Source organism: Giraffa tippelskirchi, chromosome 6 (genome assembly GCF_054371585.1).
Source record: "Giraffa tippelskirchi isolate mGirTip1 chromosome 6, T2T-mGirTip1v1.2.pri, whole genome shotgun sequence".
In the NCBI taxonomy this organism is placed as follows: domain Eukaryota; kingdom Metazoa; phylum Chordata; class Mammalia; order Artiodactyla; family Giraffidae; genus Giraffa; species Giraffa tippelskirchi.
Genome location: NC_137280.1, coordinates 69,712,618 through 69,737,861, shown reverse-complemented (window position 1 = coordinate 69,737,861; position 25,244 = coordinate 69,712,618). Strand labels below are relative to the sequence as shown.

General features: G+C 44.2%; 1 protein-coding gene across 7 annotated transcripts in view; it reads left to right on the top strand.

Annotated features, from left to right (window-relative positions):
• ZFAT (zinc finger and AT-hook domain containing) overlaps positions 1 to 25,244 on the top strand; it is a 159,522-nt gene that overhangs the window by 95,605 nt on the left and 38,673 nt on the right. The gene's annotated exons all lie outside the window — the stretch shown is intronic.

Genomic DNA, 25,244 nt, shown 5'->3' with positions numbered 1-25,244 from the left:
TAAACCCACGCACATATGGACACCTTATCTTCAACAAAGGAGGCAAGAATATACAATGGAGAAAAGACAATCTCTTTAACAAGTGGTGCTGGGAAAACTGGTCAACCACTTGTAAAAGAATGAAACTAGAACACTTCCTAACACCGTACACAAAAATAAACTCAAAATGGATTAAAGATCTAAACGTAAGACCAGAAACAATAAAACTCCTAGAGGAAAACATAGGCAAAACACTCTCCGACATAAATCACAGCAGGATCCTCCATGACCCACCTCCCAGAATATTGGAAATAAAAGCAAAAATAAACAAATGGGACCTAATTAAAATTAAAAGCTTTTGCACAACAAAGGAAACCCTTGCTGCTTTTAATATTTGTTCTTTGTGTTTGATCTTTGTTAATTTGATTAATATGTGTCTTGGGGTGTTTCGCCTTGGGTTTATCCTGTTTGGAACTCTCTGGGTTTCTTGGACTTCTGTGACTATTTCTTTCCTCATTTTAGGGAAATTTTCAACTATTATCTCCTCGAGTATTTTTTCATGGCCTTTCCTTTTATCTTCTTCTTCTGGGACTCCTATGATTCGAATGTTGGGGCATTTCATATTGTCCCAGAGGTCCCGGAGGTTTTCCTCATTTCTTTTGATTCTTTTTTCTTTATTCCCTCTCTGCTTCGTTTATTTCCATCATTCTATCTTCTACCTCACTTATCCTATCTTCTGCCTCCGTTATTCTACTGTTGGTTCCCTCCAGAGTGTCTTTTATCTCCTTTATTTCATTATTCATTCTATATTGACTCCTTTTTATTTCTTCTAAGTCCTTGATAAACATTTCATGCATCTTCTCAATCTTTGTCTCCAGGCTATTTATCTGTAACTCCATTTTGCTTTCAAGATTTTGGATCATTTTTATTATCATTATTCTAAATTCTTTTTCAGATAGATTCCCTATCTCCTCCTCTTTTGTTTGGCTTTGTGGGCATTTCTCATTTTCCTTTACTTGCTGAGTATTTCTCTGCCTTTTCATCTTGTTTAGATTGCTGTGTTAGGCGTGGCCCTTCTGTATTCTGGTAGTATGAAGTTCCTCTTTATTGTGGAGGTTCCTCACTGCGGTTGGGGTTGGACAGGTGGCTTGTCAAGGCTTCCTGGTTGGGGGAGCTTGTGTCGGTGTTCTGGTGGGTGGAGCTGGATTTCTGCTCTCTAGAGTGCAATGGAGTGACCAGTATTAATTTTTGAGATGTCTATGGATTTGGTGTGCCTCTGGGCAGCCTGTATATTGATGCTCAGGTCTATGTTCCTGTGTTGCTGGAAAATTTGCGTGGTATGTCTTGCTCTGGAACTTATTGGCTCTTGGGTGGAGCTTGGTTTCAGTGTATATATGGAGGCTATTGGATGGTCTCTTATTAATTAATGTTTCCCCTGGCTTTCAGTCTTATTCTTGCAGTAGCCTCAAGACTTCTCCTTCCATACAGCCTCAATAATAAAACTTTTAGGTTAATGGTGAAAAGACTCTCCCCAGTGAGAGATACCCAGAAAGGTTCACTGAGTTACATGGAGAGATGAGGTGGGGGAGGGGGTTGAGGTGACCAGGAGGGGAAGAGGGGAATTCAAATGTGGAGAGAGCAATCTAGCCAGTAAGCACTTCCCTCTGTGCTTTCCACAGTTTGGAACCCTCAGAGTGGTTCACAGAGATACATAGAGAGGGGGGAGGAAGGTAATAGAGGTGAGCATGAGTAGAAAGGGAGGAATCAAGAGGGGAGAGAGAAATCTGGGCAGTATCCTGTTCCTGAAGTGTTCTCCGGTACCCAGAACACCCTCAGAGATTCACAGAATTGGGTTGAGAAGAGAAGGAGGAGGGTGGGAGATAGAGGTTCCCTGGGGGAGAAGAAAGAGCATCAATAGGGGGAGAGAGTAATCAGGCCAGTGATCACACTCCTGAGTAAAAATGGGTCCTAAAGATTGGGTTCTTAAATGTACAAAATTGATATCAAATATGTAAAACAAAGATTAAAAATCTAGAGTAGAGGTTAGACTCTTATAAAACTTACAATATAAAAAAAAAAGAAAAAAGGAAACAGTGTAAAAAGAAAAAAAAACAGTAAAACAGTAAAAAAAGAAACAGTAAAAAAAAGTAAAACAGGAAAAAAAACATTAAAAAAAGAAAACACAAAAGGTATAAGATATATGTATGTAGTTTGCTTCAAAAATAGGGTTTTTTTTTTTTGCAAGTTAATAGTGGGTTATGAAAATGAAAGTTAAAGGTGTAATAGAGGACTTGAAGAAAAAGGAAAGAAGAGAAAAAAAATTTTTTTTAATTTAAAAAAAAAATTAAAAAAAAAAAATAATAATAGTAAAAAAATATATATCCCGGACTTTCTCTGGAGCTGTTGTGAGCAGTGTGGGATCTGCTCAGTTTCAGATAGATCCTTATTCCTACTTATACTTTTCAAGATCTATATAGGTCCTTTTCAATGCAGTCGGTATTAACTACAGGGATTTTAATCTGTTGGCCTGTCCCTTCCAAAGCGCTTCCCTCTGTTTATTTGGCTTCTGTTTGGAGATCTCTTCAGTATCTAATTTCCGCCCTGCAACAAAGCGGTGGAGGTGATCTCTTTAGGTTCGCTTGTTCAATCGTGCTGTGGGGAGGAAGGAACACTGCAAATCTGGCGTGCGTGTGGTAAGCTCGCAGTGTCTCGGCCGCACTGGGTTCGCCCCCGCTCACGGCGTGTGTGCTTTCCCCGTCTACCCTGCTCAGGCTTCAGGTTACTCGGCCTGGGAGCGGGCCCTGAGCTGCGTGCACTTCCCAGGTCTAAGCCGCTCAGGTTCAGGCTCCCGGTTACTCCACAAAGGCGCAGAGTCGGTTTCGCCCGCGGCTTGTGCCGTTCCCGGTCGGAGCTGCTCAGGCGGCCAGGAGTTTGGCGAGCGCGCTCTCCCCTGTCGGGGCGGTGCGGCTTATCACCTCCCTGCTCCCCGCCTCGGTTTACGGGCGCGCCCGGCTCCGGTGTGCTTTGCGTCGGTTCTGGGGAGCTGGTCTCTGGCTGCGACCCTCCCGGCGGCTGTCGACCCTCCGGGATCTCAGGCAGTCTTTGCTTAGAAACTGGGAGCCTGTTTGCAGTTTGGTAGGGGGTGCCCTCTCTGGAGCCGAGTTTGCCCCTTTCCTGCTCTGGCGGGCCCCGCCTGCCCGCTGTGTCCGGCGGGGGATGGGGTGGTCCGCAGCCGGCTAGCTCTCCTCTGGTATCGCTCAGTCCTTTGTTCTGTGAGCGGGCCGGCAGTGCCTTAGAGTTGGGCTTTTCGCGGGATAGTTCTCTCTCTCTGGCTGTCCCACAGTTTAGGTTACTATCTCATGTTAGCTCCCTCAGATTGCCCTCGGGGCACTCGGGCCCGGTCCTTACCCTAGGCAGTGCCGCCCGCTCCTCTCCGTTCAGCCCCCACTTGCTGGTGGCGGATGATGCGAGCGTCTGGGGTTCTTTGCTGGGAGTTGCTTTAGGCACGTAATCTGTGGATTTTATTTATTTTTTCCTCCCAGTTACGTTGCCCTCCGAGATAAGAAATCTTCCCCCACACCTGCCGGTGAGAGAGTTTCCTGGTGCTTGGAAATTCCTCCTCTTTTACGACTCCCTCCCCGGGAAGGGTCTCCGTCCCTAACTCTTTTGTCTCTCTTTTTATCTTTTATAATTTCTCCTACCTCTTTTGAAGATAATGTGCTGTCTTTGTGGAAGCCTGACGTCCTCTGCCAGCCTTCAGAAGTAGTTTTGTGAAGTTTGGTCAGCGTTCAGATGTTCTTTCGATAAATTTGTGGAGGAGAGAGTGGTCTCCCCGTCCTATTCCTCCGCCATCTTAGCCCCGCCTCCTCCCATTTTTTTTTTTAAATTGTCATTTCATAGGCCTTTTCTCATTACATGAAAATTCATTTATTAACTACTTTCAATGGCTGCATGGGAGTTGATGATGGACAGGGAGGCCTGGCGTGCTGCAATTCATGGGGTCACAAAGAGTCTGACACGACTGAGCAACTGAACTGAACTGAACGGCTGCACGAGCGCGACGGCTGCGACGGCGCACGAGCATGGCCAGAGGAGCTACCCTGGGCCGGAGGTCGGGGGCGGTGGCCGAGAGGAGTTACCCTGTGCCCCGGGTCATGGGCGGCGGCCGAGAGGAGCTACCCCGGCCTGGGGGTCGGGGGGCAGGGGCCGAGAGGAGCTACCCCGGGCGGGGGGTCAGGGGTGGGGGCTGAGAGGAGCTACCCCGGGCCGGGGGTCACGGGCAGGGGCCGAGAGTAGCTACCCTGCCTCTGAGGTCAGGGGTGGCGGCTGCAGTTTTCTGAAATAGCCATGAAGAGAGACCCCGTGTCCAAGGTAAGAGAAACCCAGGTAAGACGGTAGGCACTGAGAAAGGGGATCAGGGGGCTGACAGACTGAAACTGCAGTCATGGACAACTAGCCAATCTGATCACACAGACAACAGCCTTGTCTAACTCAATGAAATTAAGCCATGCCATGAGGGGCCGCCCAAGACGGATGGGTCATGGTGGAGAGGTCTGACAGAATGTGGTCCACTGGAGAAGGAAATGGCAAACCACTTCAGTATTCTTGCCTTGAGAACCCCTTGAGCAGTATGAAAAGGCAAAAAGATAGGACACTGAAAGATGTCTCAGGTCAGTAGGTGCCCAATATGCTACTGGAGATCAGTGGAGAAATAACTCAAGAAAGAAAGAAGGGATGGAAACAAAGCAAAAACAACACCCAGTTGTGAATGGGACTGGTGATAGAAGCAAGATTCGATGCTGTAAAGAACAATATTGCATAGGAACCTGGAATGTTAGGTCCATGAATCGAGGCAAACTGGAAGTGGTCAAACAGGAGATTGCAAGAGTGAACATCGAAATTCTAGGAATCAGTGAACTAAGATGGAATGGAATAAGTGAATTTAACTCAGATGACCATTATATCTACTACTGTGGGCAGGAATCCCTTAGTAGAAGAAATGGAGTAGCCATCATAGTCAACAAAAGAGTCCGAAATGCAGTACTTGGATGCAGTCTCAAAAATGACAGAATAATCTCTGTTCATTTCCAAGGCAAACCATTCAATATCATGGTAATTCAAATCTATGCCCTGACCGGTAATGCCGAAGAAGCTGAAGTTGAACAGTTCTATGAAGACCCACAAGACCTTCTAGAACTAACACCCAAAAAAGATGTCCTTTTCATTATAGGGGACTGGAATGCAAAAGTAGGAAGTCAAGAAACACCTGGCGTAACAGGCAAATTTGGCCTTGGAGTACAGAATGAAGCAGGGCAAAGGCTAATAGAGTTCTGCCAAGAGAACACACTGGTCATAGCAAACACCCTCTTCAAACAACACAAGAGAAGACTCTACACGTGGACATCACCAGATGGTCGACACCGAAATCAGACTGATTATATTCTTTGCAGCCACAGATGGAGAAGCTCTATACAGTCAGCAAAAACAAGACCAGGCGCTGACTGTGGCTCGGATCATGAACTCCTTATTGCCAAATTCAGACTGAAGGAAACCACTAGACCATTCAGGTATGACCTAAATCAAATCCCTTATGACTATACAGTAGAAGTGAGAAATAGATTTAAAGGACTATGTCTGATAGACAGAATGCCTGATGAACTGTGGATGGAGGTTCGTGACATTGTACAGGAGACAGGAATCAAGACCATCCCCAAGAAAAAGAAATGCAAAAAAGCAAAATGGCTGTCTGAGGAGGCCTTACAAATAGCTGTGAAAAGATGGTAAGTGAAAAGCAAAGGAGAAAAGGAAAGATATACCCATTTGAATGCAGAGTTTCAAAGAATAGCAAGGAGAGATAAGATCAATGCAAAGAAATAGAGGAAAACAATAGAATGGGAAAGACTAGAGATCTCTTCAAGAAAATTAGAGATACCAAGGGAACATTTCATGCAAAGATGGACTCAATAAAGGACAGAAATGGTATGGACCTAACAGAAGCAGAAGATAATAAGAAGAGGTAGCAAGAATACACAGAAGAACTGTACAAAAAAGATCTTCACGACCCAGATAATCTCGATGGTGTGATCAGTCACCTAGAGCCAGACATCCTGGAATGTGAAGTCAAGTGGGCCTTAGGAAGCATCACTAATAACAAAGCTAGTGGAGGTGATGGAATTCCAGTTGAGCTATTTCAAATCCTCAAAGATGATGCTGTGAAAGTGCTGCACTCAATATGCCAGCAAATCTGGAAAACTCAGCAGTAGCCACAGGACTGGAAAAGGTCAGTTTTCATTCTAATCCCAAAGAAAGGCAACGCCAAAGAATTCTGAAACTACGGCACAATTGCACTCATCTCAAATGCTAGTAAAGTAATGCTTAAAATTCTCCAAGCCAGGTTTCAGCCATACATGAACCGTGAACTTCCAGATGATCAAGCTGGTTTTAGAAAAGGCAGAGGAACCAGAGATCAAATTGCCAACATCCGATGGATCTTCGAAAAAGCAAGAGAGTTCCAGAAAAACATCTGCTTCTGCTTTATTGACTATGCCAAAGCCTTTGACTGTGTGGATCACAATAAACTGTGGAAAATTCTGAAAGAGATGAGAATACCAGACCACCTGACCTGTCTCTTGAGAAACCTGTGTGCAGGTCAGGAAGCAACAGTTAGAACTGGACATGGAACAACAGACTGGTTCCAAATAGGAAAAGGAGTCCATCAAGGCTGTATATTGTCACCCTGTTTATTTAAGTTATATGCAGAGTACATCATGAGAAACGCTGGGCTGGAGAAAGCACAAGCAGGAATCAAGATTGCTGGGAGAAATATCAATAACCTCAGATGTGCAGATGACACCACCCTTATGGCAGAAAGTGAAGAAGAACTAAAGAGCCTCTTGATGAAAGTGAGAGAGGAGAGTGAAAAAGTTGGCTTAGAGCTCAACATTCAGAAAACTAAGATCATGGCATCCAGTCCCATCACTTCATGGCAGATAGATGGGGAAACAGTGGAAATAGTGGCTGACTTTATTTTTCTCGGCTCCAAAATCACTGCTGATGGTGATTGCAGCCATGAAAGTGAAAGACGCTTACTCCTTGGAAGGAAGGTTATGGCCAACCTAGATAGCATATTTAAAAGCAGAGACATTACTTTGCCAATAAAGGTCCATCTAGTCAAGACTATGGTTTTTCCAGTGGTCATGTATGGATGTGAGAGTTGTACTATAGAGAAAGCTGAGCACCAAACAATTGATGCTTTTGAACTGTGGTGTTGGAGAAGACTCTTGAGAGTCCCTTGGACTTTTAGGAGTTCCAACCAGTCCATCCTCAAGGAGATCAGTCCTGGGTGTTCATTGGAAGGACCAATGTCAAAGCTGAAACTCCAGTACTTTGGCTACCTCTTGCGAAGAGCTGACTCATTGGAAAAGTGTCTGATGCTGGGAAGGATTGGGGGGAGGAGGAGAAGGGGATGACAGAGGATGAGATGTCTAGATGGCATCATCGACTCGATGAACATGGTTTTGGGTAGACTCCGCGAGTTGATGATGGACGGAGAGGCCTGGCATGCTGCAGTTCATGGGGTCACAAAGAGTGGGACACACAACTGAGTGACTGAACTGAACTGAATGGCTGCACAAGGATGAGACTCATAGTTTTAATTAAACATTCCCTTCATAACTGCACAGTTTGGTTATTCCCAGTTCTTGATGTTGTAAGTAGCCCTATAGTGGACATCATCCCAAAAGCATTTCCAGTTCAATTCAGTTCAGTCGCTCAGTCATGTCCGACTCTTTGTGACCCCATGGACTGCAGCATGCCAGGCTTCTCCATCCAATTCCCCGAGTTTACTCAAACTCATGTCCATTGAGTTGGCGATGCCATCCAACCATCTCATCCTCTGTCGTCCCCTTCTCCTCCCACCTTCAATCTTTCCCAGCATGAGGGTCTTTTCAAATGAGTCAGTTCTTCACATCAGGTAGCTAAAGTATAGGAGTTTCAGCTTCAGCAACAATCCTTCCAAAGAATATTTAGGACTGATTTCCTTTAGGATTGACTGGTTGGATCTCCTTGCAGTCCAAGGGACTCTCAAGAGTCTTCTCCAATGCCACAGTTCAAAAGGATCAATTCTTTGGTGCTCAGCTTTCTTTATAGTCTAACTCTCACATCCATACATGACTACTGGAAATACCATAGCCTTGATTAGATGGACCTTTGTTGGCAAAATAATGTCTCTGCTTTTCCATGTCACCCTAAATTCCATCGACTGGGAAACACCAGGCAAAGCCCACCAAACCACTGAGGATTCACAAACAGTGAAGATGTTGTATGTGCTTTTTGCAGCTGTAAATAAAGTGCATTCCCTAGGGTGGAGCTGGCACCTAACCTTAAAGAGATGCCAGGGAAGATGTTCGGTCGAGAGGAACCAGTGCTGAGCGAGGACTCTCTAAACAGACACAGGCTTATTCTCGCGTCCCAAAATTCTCTGCCTCTTACACGTAAACAAGCCACACACTGTGCTGTAAGCAGTATGATCAACGGGCAGACTCACTTGTGGAGTTTTCTCCATTAGGTGCAAATTAACCCATGACTCTGCTGATAGAAATGTCCTCAGTCGTAGGGCTGGTGGATACCATGCCAGTCTCCCTGCACTTTAATAGAAAAGAGTGACTTGATTTAATTTAAAAACATTTTGAAATAATTTTAGTCTGATCATACTTTCAACTTATGTTTGCAAATCACTCATTCTAAATATTTTCCGGATGTTAGGTTTTCCTTGTAAGTACTTTTAAGACGGTGGTGTTTTTTCACTTTTGTTGTTGTTTATGGCCTTGTTTATGTTGTTGTTTTGGCGGACGAGGATCAAGATCTGGATGCCACTGCTTACTAACCAGGTTCAGTTCAGTTGCTCAGTCATGTACGACTCTTTGTGACCCCATGAACCACAGCACGCCAGGCCTCCCTGTCCATCACCAACTCCCGGAGTTTACCCAAACTCATGTCCATCGAGTCGGTGATGCCATCCAGCCATCTCATCCTCTGTCGTCCCCTTTTCTTCCTCCCCCCAATCCTTCCCAGCATCAGGGTCTTTTCCAATGCGTCAGCTCTTCGCATCAGATGGCCAAAGTACTGGAGTTTCAGCTTCAACATCAGTCCTTCCAATGAACACCCAGGACTGATCTCCTTTAGGATGGACTGGTTGGATCTCCTTGAAGTCCAAGGGACTCTCAAGAGTCTTCTTCAACACCACAGTTCAAAAGCATCAATTCTGCGGCGCTCAGCTTTCTTCACAGTCCAACTCTCACATCCATACATGACCACTGGAAAAACCATAGCCTTGACTAGATGGACCTTTATTGGCAAAGTAATGTCTCTGCTTTTAAATATGCTATCTAGGTTGGTCATAACTTCCCTTCCAAGGAGTAAGCGTCTTCTAACTTCAATGCTGCAGTCACCATCTGCAGTGATTTTGGAGCCCCCCAAAATAAAGTCTGACACTGTTTCCACTGTTTCCCCATCCATTTCCCATGAAATGATGGGACTGGATGCCATGATCTTAGTTTTCTGAACGTTGAGCTTTAAGCCAACTTTTTCACTCTCCTCTCTCACTTTCATCAAGAGGCTTTTTTAGTTCCTCTTGACTTTCTGTCATAAGGGTGGTGTCATCTGCACATCTGAGGTTATTGATATTTCTCCTGGCAATCTTGATTCCAGCTTGTGCTTCTTCCAGCCCAGCGTTTCTCATGAAGTACTCTGCATATAAGTTAAATAAACAGGGTGACAATATACAGCCTTGACGGACTCCTTTTCCTATTTGGAACCAGTCTGTTGTTCCATGTCCAGTTCTAACTGTTGCTTCCTGACCTGCATATAGATTTCTCAAGAGACAGGTCAGGTGGTCTGATATTCCCATCTCTTTCAGAATTTTCCACAGTTTATTGTGATCCACACAGTCAAAGGCTTTGGCATAGTCAATAAAGCAGAAGCAGATGTTTTTCTGGAACTCTCTTGCTTTTTCGAAGATCCATCGGATGTTGGCAATTTGATCTCTGGTTCCTCTGCCTTTTCTAAAACCAGCTTGAACATCTGGAAGTTCCTGGTTCACGTATGGCTGAAACCTGGCTTGGAGAATTTTGAGCATTACTTTACTAGCATTTGAGATGAGTGCAGTAGTTTGAGCATTGTTTGGCATTGCCTTTCTTTGGGACTGGAATGAAAACTGACCTTTTCCAGTCCTGTGGCCACTGCTGAGTTTTCCAAATTTACTGGTATATTGAGTGCAGCGCTTTCACAGCATCATCCTAACCAGGTTACCTTCTGGGATTCTGATCCTTCCCCTTTTTGGGCCATTGTCTCCTTATTTGGAAATGGCAAACAAACAATGATACCATTATTTCAAGGGCTGCTTTAAGAAGGAGGGGTTGATTTGAGGGAGCAGATTAGAAGGAAATTGCCCTCAGAGCTTGGGGCAGCCTCGGACCATTACCCCTGCACAGGCCAGCCTAAGGGAGGAGGTGCTGGGAGGCCCTCAGACTTGCTCTCTCAGTAACGTGATTGGTGCTAGAGCAGCTCTAGCCTCGGCCACCTTTCCCATCAGACTAGTTGTTCTTCTCTTTCAGCAAGCCTGGAGGCCAGCCCAGCAACCTAGACTCCACCACAGTCCCGTGTGGTTCTGACGCAGGGACTTCACGAGTCCAAGCTGCCAGCCACTGTGCTGGATTTCAAACTATGAAGGAAAGGTCCTGTCTGGGTTTTCATAGAAAGTGTGCTCCTGTGCATGGCATATAGCTGGATCTTGTTAGTGCCTGTGTGTGTGTGTCCACGTGCCTGTACACAACCCCTCTGACAATCACTGCTCTTTAATTGTAGTACTCAGTCCACTTACATTTAATGTAATTTTTGACACATCTCACTGGGAAGTTAACGTTGATTTTCTCTGTCATGTCCATTCTTCAATCCTCTCGTCTTCTCCTCTGGCTTCTTTTGGGTGAATTAGGTATTCTCCAGTATTCCATTTTATCTCGTCTATTGACTTTTTCCTCTGAGAGTAGAAATTTTCTTTTTCAGGTAAACTTTTTAGGACAGATAAAGAATTACAGAAAAATCATTACAGTAATACAGAGAGTTTCCATATTCCACGTACCATTTCTCCTATTGTTAGCATCTGACATTTATATTTCACATTCGCTGCATGAGCCACTATGTCATTATTAGCTAAAGTCCATATTTTATTCAGATTTCCCTAGATTCTACCTGATGTCCTTTTTTTGTTCCAGGAGCCTATTAGGATACTATATTACGTTTAGTCATGATGTCTAGGCTGCTTTTGAATGGGACAGTCTCTCAGATTTTCCCCAGTTTTTTGATGGCTTTGGCAGTTTTGAGGAGTACTAGTGAATAGTACTCAGTCATGTCCAACTCTTTGCAACCCCATGGACTATACAGTCCATGGAATTCTCCAGGACAGAATATTGGAGTGGGTAGCCTTTGCCTTCTCCAGGGGATCTTCTCAACCCAGGGATCAAACCCAGGTCTTCCACATTGCAGGCAGATTCTTTACCAGCTGAGCCACAAGGGAAGCCCAGGAATACTGGAGTAGGTAGCCTATCCCTTCTCCAGGGGATCTTCCTGACCCAGGAATCGAACCGGGGTCTCCTGCATTGCAGGTGAATTCTTTACCAGTTGAGCTAACAGAGAAGCCCTCGGAGTACTGATGAGGTATTTTATAGCATATTCCTCAACTAGGATTTGTTTACTTTCTAGATATACCTTTTTTTAATTTAGTTTTTGTTGTTTTTTCTTTTAGTCACTGCTGTAGACATTACACTGTGCATATGTATTCTAACATTCTAACTAACTGCACATATGCTATTTCATAAACAATGGAAAAACTATGAATCATGATTCATATTACTCCCCTCCTACCCTTTGGGTTCTTATTGTCATATGTATCATTTCTCTTTGTGTTCTAAACTCCTCAATATAGTATTATTTTTTTCTTTAAAGAGCATTTAAAAATACATATGAAAAATAATCTTATTTTTTTAATGGAAAATAAAACGAGCATTTATTGAAGGATTTGTACTGTTGAATATATATTCATTTTCTTCTTCACTATAACCTGTTGGAAAATATACTTATTGTATCTTTATTTTACAGATGAAAATACCAAGCCTAAGAGGAAGTAGGCAAATTGTCCAAGTTCTTACAGCATGTTTTTCTGTCTCTAAAACTTTTGTTTTTGCGCAGTATTTATCTTCTCCTGTAGTTTCCTTCCAAATTCACAAACTGCCTTGTCCAACAATACCTCATTTAAATAATCTAGATGGTTGAATCTAATCATGTAAATTAAATTCCAAAGAATAATAATCTATCACATATAAATATGTAAATCTGTTTTTGCTTTGTAGATAATCTCTTGCGAATACAACTTCTCAAGGTAACAGAGAAGTTAATAGAATTTCTCTACAATAAGCCTAAGAATACTTGCCAGAGCCCTTCCAGTTAAATGCAACCAAAGTGGGACAGTAACCAACATGATATACACTACTCATTCAAAATGCAAGAAATGTAACTTTTTTTCCCTAAAGCAAATCAATTTGTCTCCCCATACACTTCCATCCAACTTAGAAGACAATCTAGTTTCTTTCTGGCAGAAAACCTAATTTTATTCATGGAGTGGGTGAGTGACACCCTTTTCCTTTTTTTTTTTAGTGTAAATTTATTTATTTTAATTGGAGGCTAATTACTTTACAATATTGTAGTGGTTTTGCCATACATTGACATGAATCCGCCATGGGTGTACATGTGTTCCCCATCCTGAATCCCCCTCCCACCTCCCTCCCCATCCCATCCCTTCGTTTGCTTACATACTTAGCCTTTGTAGTGTTCTTTATTTTTTCCTGCAAGCCTAGCTTCCATGTGATAAATTCTTCAATTTGGAGAACTTCTTTTAGCATTTGTTATATGCTGGTTTGCTGGAGTTTAATTATTTTAACTTGTGTCTGTTTGGAAATTCTTTGTTTTCATTTCTGGAGGACCATGTTGATGACTGTAGATTTCTAGGGAGACATCACTCTAAAGGTATTGTTCCATTACATTTTGTCCTTCATTATTTTTGAGCCTTATCATTTCCTCTTATATGTAATGGCTCTTTTTCCCCCTCTGATTGATATAAGATTTTTTTTCTCTTTGCTTTTTCATCGTATTAATGTCATTAAGCTTAGCTGTGGTTTCCTAGTGTTTACTTTCCTGACATTTTAAATCTGTTGGTTGATGTCATGTGTAAGGTTTTGGCCATTCTCAGCTGTGATCTCTTTAAATACTGCTTCTGCTTCATTTTTCTTCTCTTTTTTTCCCGTAGGACTATAATTCCTCCTGTATTGAACTGTTTGATATCTCACAGCATTCAGATGATCTCTTTCTTTCTCTCTCTAATTCTTCTTTCTCTTTGTGTTTCAGTTTATGTGATTTGTATTAATCTTTAAGTTTACTTATTCTTTCTCTGATATGTCAGTTCTGCTGTTTAGATGTTCAAATGAATTATTCATTTCTGGGTTTCTTTGATTTATAGCATTTACATTTAGTTCTTTTTCCTCTGCTAAAATGTACATATCATTTGTTCACATGTTTTCCATTAGAGTCTTGAACATTTTTATCATCATTATTTAAGTATTTCTGCCTAGTAATTTCAATATCTGAGCAATCTGTGCCTCCATTTCTGTTGACTTTTTCCTTGAATTGAGTTACGTTTTCTTCTCTGCACATCTCATAATATTTACTTGGATGCTTGATGTTACATGTGGAAGAACAGTAGAGGCTGATGGCCGTGGAAAAGTAGATGCCTCTCTGCGTCAGGCCATCGCAGTGGGGACTGCACAGAGAATAGCAGGCCTGACGCTGTCCTTTCAAAGGTGTGATTGCGAGCATGGCCCTTGGTTGGTACGTGGTTGCTGGGATGGTCCTGTGTCTCTGTGGCTTTACGCTCCCTGGGCAGCTCTTTCCCATCTCTGCCCAGCCTCAGGAGAGCATGCAGTGCACCTGCTGAAAACTGCATGCGCTTGATGAGGGTGGTGGTGGGCTTCCTCTCCCCTGTCCTGCGTCAGCCCAGGAGTCCTTGCTGCCTTTTCTGTGCACGCAACGTGTGCCAGGGCAGGCACTGTTGGGGTGAAGCCAGGCCTGCGTCTGATGCCAGGCTCACTGGTCTGGGGAGAGCCATCTGGATGTAAAAAGCAACTACGTTATCTGCTGCAAGACAGTTATGTGCTAAGCTCTGTGGGAACCCAGAAGAGCAGCTAACTATTCCAACTCTGTCATTTTTTGGAAGCTCTATTGTAATTGAGTTAATAGAGTATTATGTTATGTAAAACCTATAGCTGTTGAAACCTATAGCAACCGAAAAGTTATACTTGACCGATGTCCACAAATCAAAGGGAATTAGTGTAATCCCTTGGGCCACCCAAGATGGATGAGTCATGGTGGAGCGGTCTGACAGAATATGGTCCACTGAAGAAGGGCATGGCAAACCACTTCAGTATTCTTGCCTTGAGAACCCCATGAACAGTATGAAAAGGCAAAAAGATAGGACACTGAAAGATGAACTCCCCAGGTCAGTAAGTGCCCAATATGCTACTGGAGATCAGTGGAGAAATAACTTCAGAAAGAATGATGGGATGGAGCCAAAGCAAAAACGCATCCAGCTGTGGATGTGACTGGTGATAGATGCAAAGTCCAATGCTGTAAAGAGCAATACTGCATAGGAACCTGGAATGTTAGGTCCATGAATCAAGGCAAATTGGAAGTGGTCAAACAGGAGATGGCAAGAGTGAACGTCGACATTCTAGGAATCAGCGAACTAAGATGGACTGGAATAGGTGAATTTAACTCAGATGACCATTATATCTACTACTGTGGGCAGGAATCCCTTAGAAGAAATGGAGTAGCCATCATGGTCAACAAAAGTGTCTGAAAGGCAGTACTTGGATGCATTCTCAAAAACGATAGAATGATCTCTGTTCGTTTCCAAGGCAAACCATTCAATATCACAGTAATCCAAGTCTATGCCCTGACCAGTAATGCCGAAGAAGCTGAAGTTGAACGGTTCTATGAAGACCTACAAGACCTTCTAGAACTAACACCCAAAAAAGATGTCCTTTTCATTATAGGGGACTGGAATGCAAAAGTAGGAAGTCAAGAAACACCTGGCATAACAGGCAAATTTGGCCTTGGAGTACAGAATGAAGCAGGGCAAAGACTAATAGAGTTTTGTCAAGAGAAAGCACTGGTAATAGCAGACACCCTCTTCAAACAACACAAGAGAAGACTCTGCATGTGGACATCACCAGATGGTCAACACCGAAATCAGATTGATTATATTCTTTGCAGCCAAAGATGGAGAAGCTCTATACAGTCAGCAAAAACAAGACCGGGAGCAGACTGTGGCTCAGATCATGAGCTGCTTATTGCCAAATTCAGACTTAAATTGAAGAAAGTAAGGAAAACCATTAGTCCATTCAGGTATGACCTAGATCAAATCCCTTATGAATACACAGTAGAAGTGACAAATAGATTTAAGGGACTAGATCTGATAGAGTGCCTGATGAACTATGGACAGAGGTTCATGACATTGTACAGGAGACAGGGATCAAGACAAACCCCATGGAAAAGAAATGCAAAAAAGCAAAATGGCTGTCTGAGGAGGCCTTACAGATAGCTGGGAAGAGAAGAGAAGTGAAAAGCAAAGGAGAAAAGGAAAGATATTCCCATCTGAATGCAGAGTTCCATAGAATAGCAAGGAGAGATAAGAAAGCCTTCCTCAGCGATCAATGCAAAGAAATAGAGGAGAACAACAGAATGGGAAAGACTAGAGATCTCTTCAAGAAAATCAGAGATACCAAGGGAACATTTCATGCAAAGATGGGCTCGACAAAGGACAGAAATGGTATGGACCTAACAGAAGCAGAAGATGTTAAGAAGAGGTGGCAAGAATACATAGAAGAACTGTACAAAAAAGATCTTCATGACCCAGATAATCACGATGGTGTGATCAGTCACCTAGAGCCAGACATCCTGGAATGTGAAGTCAAGTGGGCCTTAGAAAGCATCACTACGAACAAAGCTAGTAGAGGTGATGGAATTCCAGCTTAGCTATTTCAAATCCTCAAAGATGATGCTGTGAAAATGCTGCACTCAATATGCCAGCAAATCTGGAAAACTCAGCAGTGGCCACAGGACTGGAAAAGGTCAGTTTTCATTCCAATCCCAAAGAAAGGCAATGCCAAAGAATGCTCAAACTACCGTACAATTGCACTCATCTCACATGCTAGTAAAGTAATGCTCAAAATTCTCCAAGCCAGGCTTCAGCAATATGTGAACTGTGAACTTCCAGATGTTCAAGCTGGTTTTAGAAAAGGCAGAGGAACCAGAGATCAAATTGCCAACATCTGCTGGCTCATCTAAAAAGCAAGAGAGTTCCAGAAAAACATCTATTTCTGCTTTATTGACTATGCCAAAACCTTTGACTGTGTGTATCAGAATAAACTGTGGAAAATTCTGAAAGAGATGGGAATACCAGACCATCTGACCTGTCTCTTGAGAAACCTGTATGCAGGTCAGGAAGCAACAGTCAGAACTGGACATGGAACAACAGACTGGTTTCAAATAGGAAAAGGAGTCCGTCAAGGCTGTATATTGTCACCCTGCTTATTTAACTTCTATGCAGAGTACATCATGAGAAATGCTGGGCTGGAAGAAACACAAGCTGGGATCAAGATTGCCGGGAGAAATATCAATAACCTCAGATATGCAGATGACACCACCCTTATGGCAGAAAGTGAAGAAGAACTAAAGAGCCTCTTGATGAACGTGAAAGAAGAGAGTGAAAAAGTTGGCTTAAAGCTCAACGTTCAGAAAACTAAGATCATGGCATCTGGTCCCATCACTCATGGGAAATAGATGGGAAAACAGTGGAAACAGTGTCAGACTTTACTTTTGGGGCCTCCAAAATCACTGCTGATGCTGATTGCAGCCATGAGATTAAAAGACGCTTACTCCTTGGAAGGAAGGTTATGGCCAACCTAGATAGCATATTTAAAAGTAGAGACATTACTTTGCCAACAAAAGTCCATCTAGTCAAGGCTATGGTTTTTCCAGTGGTCATGTATGGATGTGAGAGTTGGACGGTGAAGAAAGCTGAGCGCCGCAGAATTGATGCTTTTGAACTGTGGTGTTGGAGAAGACTCTTGAGAGTCCCTTGAACTTCAAGGAGATCCTATCAATCCATCCTAAAGGAGATCAATCCTGGGTGTTCATTGGAAGGACTGATGTTGAAGCTGAAACTCCAATACTTTGGCCACCTCATGTGAAGAGTTAACTCATTGGAAAAGACCCTAATGCTGGGTAGGATTGGGGGCAGGAGGAGAAGGGGACGTTAGAGGACGAGATGGTTGGATGGCATCACTGACTCGATGGACATGGGTTTGGGTAGGCTCTTGGAGTTGGTGATGGACAGAGAGGCCTGGTTTGCTGCAATTCATGGGGTCGCAAATTGTTGGACACGACTGAGCGACTGAACTGAACTTGTTGTATTTCTGACAATAAACTTGGTTCCAGAGGCATTCGTTCACATTGTGTCCATAGGAAGCTGAGCAAAGGTATACATATAGAGAATGCCAGGCGCTGAGCTCATAGGATGGGTAAGGGGCTTAGATGCTAAACTGAGCAGAGTGGGTGTTTGGACGAAGTCAGCCAGGATGTGATTGTGTAACTAAATCACTCCTAGCTTCCAGTCTAAACTTCGTAAACAAGGGAGTGGAAGTACAGAAATGATCTCAAAGAAGCAGAATGTTGAGAACCACACATTCATAAACAATTCAAGTTAATCCTCAGTCTGAGATCCTCAGGATCCCCCAGCATGCTGAGTCACCTGGTGTTGCTTGTAGCAAGCATCGTGGCTCTATTTCTGCTAGGACTTCTGTTACCCAGGAGATGGTTTCGTGCTTGCATCAGAAAGTTCGGCCACAGGGAAGTGGTGGTCCAGTGGGTAACACTCCGTGCTCCCAATGCAGGTGGCCTGGGTTTGACCCCTGGTCAGGAAACTAGATTCCGCATGCTGCAACTAAGGCGCGGTGCCACCGAATAAATAAATATAAAAAAGTAAGCTTCCACCACAGTGTTGAATGTTTAAGTATCTTGTGTCAGAATAAAAAAAGACAGATGGACTGATCCCTTTTATAATAACCATCTGCTGGGCATTACAACAGGTGTGTCAGTATTTACCTTATTTTGCCTTCGAAGATGCTATGATGTAGGTATTAATCTTCCCGTTTTACAGATGAGGAAACAGGCCCAGAGCCCAGTTAAGTAATGTACTCAGAAATAACACAGTTGGTGAGTAGTGGAGCTGGGATGTTGGGCTGTATCTCTTCATAGACAAAGCTACCCTCATCCACCACCCTCCACTTGTTTTACTCTCAAGCCGAGCGGAGGGACATTTTGACCCCCTTGACCTCTTTACCCCTCACTGCTTTGATTGTGTAAGCATGCAGTTAGATGTTTAGCTATCAAAACTGAAGCAAAATCTTTATATAAAATGCTGACTGAGTGTAAACTTAGCAGCCGTAGCATTTCCCAAGTTCAGTGGAAATTGCTGAACCGTGGTACAAAGTAAGAAATCAAGTGGAGGGTTGTTGTTAGTAGTGTTTGTTTTGCTTTTCAGTTCTTAATTCCCACAAAAGTGAAGAATGTGAGATTGTTTCCCTTTTTTCCTTTAAGTGTGTGTGTATGTGTGGAGGAGGAATGGTCATGGTGGGGAGCAGTGGGTCAGAGGGGGCCATTTATTTATTTTGAACTGAAACATCTCTGCTCAAAACCTGTTGCACCATCTTCAGCTTCCTTGTATTTTAGGTTTTAAAAAACCCTTTGGAGGATAAAAAAGGGAAATTGGATTGTTTTATGTTAAATTAAAATCCTGTCCGTCTAATAATATGCAGTATATTCTCTGGAAATATTGCATTTTGACAGCATAAGTGATTACCAAAAAAAATCAATAATTGGAGAACACTGAAGAGTCTTCTAAGCTCTTGCATGGAAAGCAATTAGTATGGATTGATTTACTGTTATTTATCGTGATGAGATAATTGCCTCAATGTAAAGCCATTTTGGACCTTGTGGTACCCCATGGCCTTAAAACATTTATTCTTTTAAATTGTTTAATTTGTCTCTGGCCTGATTTTACAGCAGAGGTGGCTTTGTGAATAGTGTGAAGACCTGGCTTTTTTCTCTCTGGATCCTTGGTCCCAGGCTTGGTTTTCTTTCCCTGTTGTGGTTGGCCCAGAAATGAAGTCCCAACCTTGTGCTCTCAGGCTTACAATCCTCAAAAGACAGGGCAAAAAAAAAAAAAAAAAAAAAAAATCACAGTTCTCTTCTCTTCTGTGTAAATGGGCACCTTTGACTGAAGGCTCAGGCTCCAGAGCATGATGTGACTGGTGGGACAAGGAGAAGGGAATGGTGCTTTCGTTCACATCAGCAGCATCACTTCAAAGGCTTTGACACAAACCTCTTTTTTTTTTTTAATGAAAAAATTTTTTTTGGCCACACCATGTAGCATATGGGATCTAGTTCCCTCACCAGGGATTGAACCCTCCTGCAGTGGAAGCACACTTTGCCGTGCATGCATGCTAAGTTGCTTCAGTCATGTCTGACTCTTTGCAACACTAGGGACTGTAGCCCACCAGGCTACAGTCCTCTGCCATGGGATTCTCCAGGCAAGAATAATGGAGTGGGTTTCTGTGCCCTCCTCCAGGGGATCTTCCCGATCCAGGGATCGAACCCACATCTCTTACGTCTCCTGCATTGGCAGGCGGGTTCTTTACCACTAGTGCCACCTGGGAAGCCCAACCCCTGGTCGAAATTTCTGGCACAAACCTCCTTAAGAGTTGACCATCAGGAACGTGAGTCCATGGATATCCACTTGTCCCCAGTCCTCCTTGGGATGCAGGTCCTTTCCTTTCTGGAGTGTATCTCTTTGCTTCTGCCTCTGTGTCCCTTTTTCCCTTGTCTGTCCCCTGTGACTGTCTGTGCATCCTTAGGCTCTTTGTGTGTGTGTCGGGTTGGGGGTTGGTGTACCAGTCCCTGCGCTTGGTTCTATGTGTGCGTAGTTCACATCTCTCTCTGAACTCAGGCTGAGGGGGAGGCGAAGGAGCCAGGATTCTGGATACAAATGCTCTCTAGGAATGTCCCTTCTCAGCATCACCACGTGTCTTACGATTTACAGTCTCAGTCCTTTTCCCCATGAATATGCATATTTTTCTTTTTGAGTGGCTCACTCCCCAGACTGGTGCAGACATACTCTTTGGTGATTGACCTGGCCAGTGTGTGTTTCTCTTGCTACAGGGTGAGGGGCCTACTCATGGCTCTGCTGAAAAGGAGCAGGCTGTGGGGACATGCTCTGAAAACTTGTGAAGCGTTACAGTCTCCCAGCTCAGGACCTCATCCTGAACATCCGCCAAGGGCCAGGCTTTAATTTTTTCCATGATGTCAGATGGTACCTGACAGTTGATGTGGTTCGTTGTTTATGTTAGAATGTTTCATCTGTGAGGCACTTTGTTCTAGTTTTTGTTCTAGACTCAGAATGGAGGCAGCACTTAATTATCATTTGTGGAGTGAGCAAATGAGTAAATGAATCGATTCTATAGAACTGCGGTGACCAAGGCTGATCACGGAAGCCATCCAGGTGGAGGCAGGCTTCTGGGCTCCTCTGAAGGCTTGTAGCCACAAGGACACAGAGTTCAGTGGCTCGTCCTTGCTGGGCCCTGCCTGCTCTTCACTCTGCCCTCAGTTCCCTGCATGGCTTTGAACCCTCAGTACTTCCTTCCCTCATAGCAGTGAGGGGCAGTGAGGTTAAAGGGAGAAAAAGCACATGTAACCAAGCGTGCTCCCAAGGTCCCGGGGTCTCTAAATTCACCCAGCGCTGTTGACCCCTGGCAGTGAGCCAGACACGGCATGAGTCAGGAGGCCCCACGTGGCCCAGCAGGAGCTGTTCTCAGCAAAGTGCAGATTTAATATCTAGAAGTGTGGTGTTTTCTCACAGCAGGCACAGTAAGCCTCGCTTCATCATTGTGTTTCTTTCAGGAAGTGTCTCAGTGGAGGTTCTGATCAAAGGGAATGCGTGCAGTCTTCTGGTGTGTTCCTTGGAAACTGGTGGAAATGTAGGCATTGTGGACTTCGGTGTGGCAGTGTTGCCCACCGTCTAACCCGCAGTTTTGGAGGTGGCAGCGAGTGGCAGGGAGCTCCCTGGGCCATGCAGATGGGGGGCTGTGCAGCAAAAGGTCCCCACGGGGGCGGGGATAGCGAGGCTGGGGAAGCAAAGTGAGCAGTTTGTTTTACCAGAACTTTCTGGGCTGGAAATACTCCTATGAAAACAGCACTATCTTACTGGTTCTGTTGTTGGAAACAGAAAGCCATTTGCAAAACTGAAAATACATCATAATAGGGAAAGCTGCAAAAATCATCTGTTTAATCCATCCTCGGGGGGACATTGTTGCTAACGCGGGGCTTGTCTGCATGGGCCTTACGGTCAGCTCACGAGTAGCTGAAGGCCCCCACCCCAGCCCAGCTTCATGCTCCTCAGCCTGACTTGGTGCTGGCTTGCATTTTAGAAAATTGATGCCCCTCAGACTTTCATGAAAAAAAAAAATCTCATCTTCCTGCTGGGTTTCTTTGCTGCAGATTTACTGCTGTAAATCTTAGAGGTGTCCTACAACCCAAGGCCCAGGGCAGCACTTGCATAATCCAGGACATCTCTCCACTGTGCACTTTGATTCAGGTTTGGTGATGCTACTGTGATGATAGTTCATATTTCCTCCAGACCTGTCACCAGGTCTTTTAGAGAGAGCTCCCAACTGCAGTCTTCTTTTCGGACATTTTCAGACATGCCAAAGGGCGGATGTGTTAGAACCTCGTTCCAGTATCAGTATAATTTCCATCACACTGATGAAAGAAAATAAAGGTAAAAATTGCTTTATATGTCAGGGTATGAATGCCGTTGCTGCTGTGCTGTTATTAATATTAATGACGCTGCTCATTGGGTGCTATGCCATTCAAGACATTTTATCTAAGTTACGTGTGATCATCAAAACCCTTGTGAAGAGAGTTTTTGGTCACATATTGTCCCATTTGACCACCCATTTCTTTTTTACTTCTCTTGTTGTGAGATAGAATGTACATCCAGAATATCAGATGTACACACGAGTGTGTGGGGGGATGAATAATTGTGATGTTAACACTCCTGTCCCACTGCCCAGAGATGGACCATTGCCTGTCCTCAGACCTGCTTTATGGGCCCACCCCCTTCTCTACCTGAGGTGTGGCTGTTAACCTGAAAATTACTTTCTGGTTTTCTTAGTAGTTCTACTATTGGCGTATACATCCCTACGCAGACTAATTTAGCAACATGGCATGCTTTTGAACTTTATATTATCCATATATCTGGATGTGGATATGTATCTATTTATGGATTTACAATATATATGGATTTATATATATGTAAGGGCTTCCCTGGTGGCTCAGACAGTAAAGAATCCACCTGCAATGTGGGAGACCTGGGTTGAGAAGATCCCCTGGAGGAAGGCATGGCAACCCACTCTGGTATTCTTGCCTGGAGAATGCCCTGGACAGAGGAGCCTGGCGGGCTACAGTCCATGGGGTTGCAAAGTCGGACACAACTAAGTGACTGAGCATACACACACATATATGTAAACCCATGTATAGATATATATCCATATCTAGATATATGGATTTATATGTGGAATTTATTTTATTCTTTGTTCTGAACTTGGCTTCTTTACTGAATGTTATGTTGGTGAGACTGCATGTCATCCTCCTCCATTCATTTTTTTCTTTTTAAACTGATGGTTCTGTCATTTTTTTCTTCTTTTAAACATTATTTATGTATTTGGCTGCACTGGGGTCTTAGCTGTGGCGTGCAGTATCTAGCTCTCTGACCAGGAATCAAGCGCAGGCTCCCTGCATTGGGAGCACGGTGCTTAGCCACTAGACCACCACGGAAGCCCCCGTGCATACTCCCCAGTGTGAAATAGCCTGTGCTGTGCAGCCCTCGCGGGGATGTTCATCCATTCAGTTCATCCACTCAGTTGTAGGGGGGACAGCAGGGCTCTTTCTGTTGTGTCATTGTCACCAGCTCTGCTGCTGTGCGCTGTCTGTCCACGAGAATCTCCGGGGTGGACACCTGGTGAGCGCTTGGCAGGGCCGTAGGTACGTCTTCAGCTTGAGGAGGCGAAGCCCAGCCACTTTCCATGGTGGTTGTGCCAGGTTATGCCAGCAGCAGGGGTGCCCGGCCCAGAGCCTCTGCTGCTCTGTTTCCGGGGGGACGTGCAGGAGGGCCAGCCTGCTGGGCCTGCATTGGCCTCTCCGTGTGGCTTTATTTTCGTGTTCATGATAGTTAATGGAATTGAGCCCTTTTTCATAATTTTTTTTAGCCATTTGGATTTATTTCTCTTTCCTTTTTTTTTAAATACTGTTCAAATATTTTCCCATTTTTTCTATTGAGTGGTTTTGCTTTCTTGTTTGTTTTCAGTAATCCTTCGTGTGTCTGCGTTGGGGATCACTTTTTGGGTTACATGTTATAAATACAGTCTCTCATGCTGTGGCTCCCCATCTCCCCCGCCCCCACCCCGCCACGTAATGTCTTTTAAAGTTATTACATTTAATGTCATTTTAAGAGTTTTAATTTTGGTTGTGGTTTTTCTGTTCCACTCTCTCATTTTAGGCCTCTAGATCTCGTTTTCACCATGGCAGCAGCTGGATGCGTGGTTCCTTGCCTCCAGTCTTGTTCCTTTCAAATAATCCACCCTCCATTCATTTCCAGAGTGAAAACTCTGAAGTTGGTGCGTCACCCCCTGCCTGATAACCACCAGGAACCCCATCCAGAGTCAGTTTCCTAACGTAGCACATCCCCCTGTGACCTGGCCGCCTTCCACCCTCTTCTCGGCCCCACCCACCCCCACTGGTCGCAGCCCTCTGGAATGGCCTGTGTTCCTCCCGGCTCACCTTGGCAGTCCTCGTTTGTCCAAGTTGATGGTTAGACGTGGGCTGCCTTATGTCCGGGAAATGCACGCAAACCAAACCATGCCCCTCCCAGGGAAGATAAGTGGGAAGCCAGATCATCTCTTCTTTGCTGGCTGGACCAGGGGCCCCAAATCCAGCGCAGACAAGTAGTAGGGCTGGGAGATTGTGAAGCTTTGGGCAAATTCCCTAACCCTTTTGCGTTTCAGTTTTTTTATCTGTGAAATGGGAATAGCAGTTGTACCTGCTGCAGGAGGTTGTTGTGAGATTTGCAGGAATTAATCCACGCAAAACTTAGAACTCTCTGGCATATGGTAGCTATCAGTAAAGGTGAGCTAAAATAGTTATAAATTATGTTAGGTCACACTACTTCACAAATACACTGTAACACTGTGTTGTAGCCATGACAGCAGCTTCCTGCCTTGTTTTGATCCACTTTCTTTTTTGTCATTTTTTCTCACGTGCACTACAGGACTGCAGCCTGCATATATTTTCCTCATAACTCTTAGCTGGATGCTGGCTCGAAAGGTCTCAATAAATAACTTTCCTTTGAGAGGTAGCGTCAGTTGCTATCTGCAAGTATCTGACTTAGGAAACAAGTGTTGTGATTTAGTTTGCCTAGATAGCATTTAATCTTTGCAGTTGATATCTAAGTCCAAAAACTCGTGTGCATTCAGGGAATCAGAAGTCTCTCATTTGTCACTGTGTCCTCAGGGTGAGAACAAGGTCTGACTCATAGCAGGATGTCAGTAAATACAATATATGCTTCATAAATGGAATCCCAAGATGTGCTCTGTTCATGATGCAGTCAGACCCTATGCCTGGCAGTGGGTATGGGGCATTACCCATGCTCCACTTTGCCTCTGTCTCCTGCCCTGCAGTGACTACCCCAGCAGAAGTCCTTGCTGAAACGTGGCAACATCCCACAAGTTCAGGCTTGTTCTGCGTGAAAAGCCCAAATGTGGCTCAGCCACACCATTTAGGGAGAGAGGGTCCCAAGAAGATGTTAGGTAGTGATTGAGTTCCTGTAAAAGGTGATGACAGTACCAAGGAATGGGATAGATGGAAATGTTTGTCCTCCTAAACCCCTAGAGCTGTTCAGTAGTGCAGGGAGCCAGGGTGCTGACCTCCCTGCCTGTAACAAAGGCTGAGATCCAGACATCAGAGGTGGAAGAAGGCTGTCTCATCAC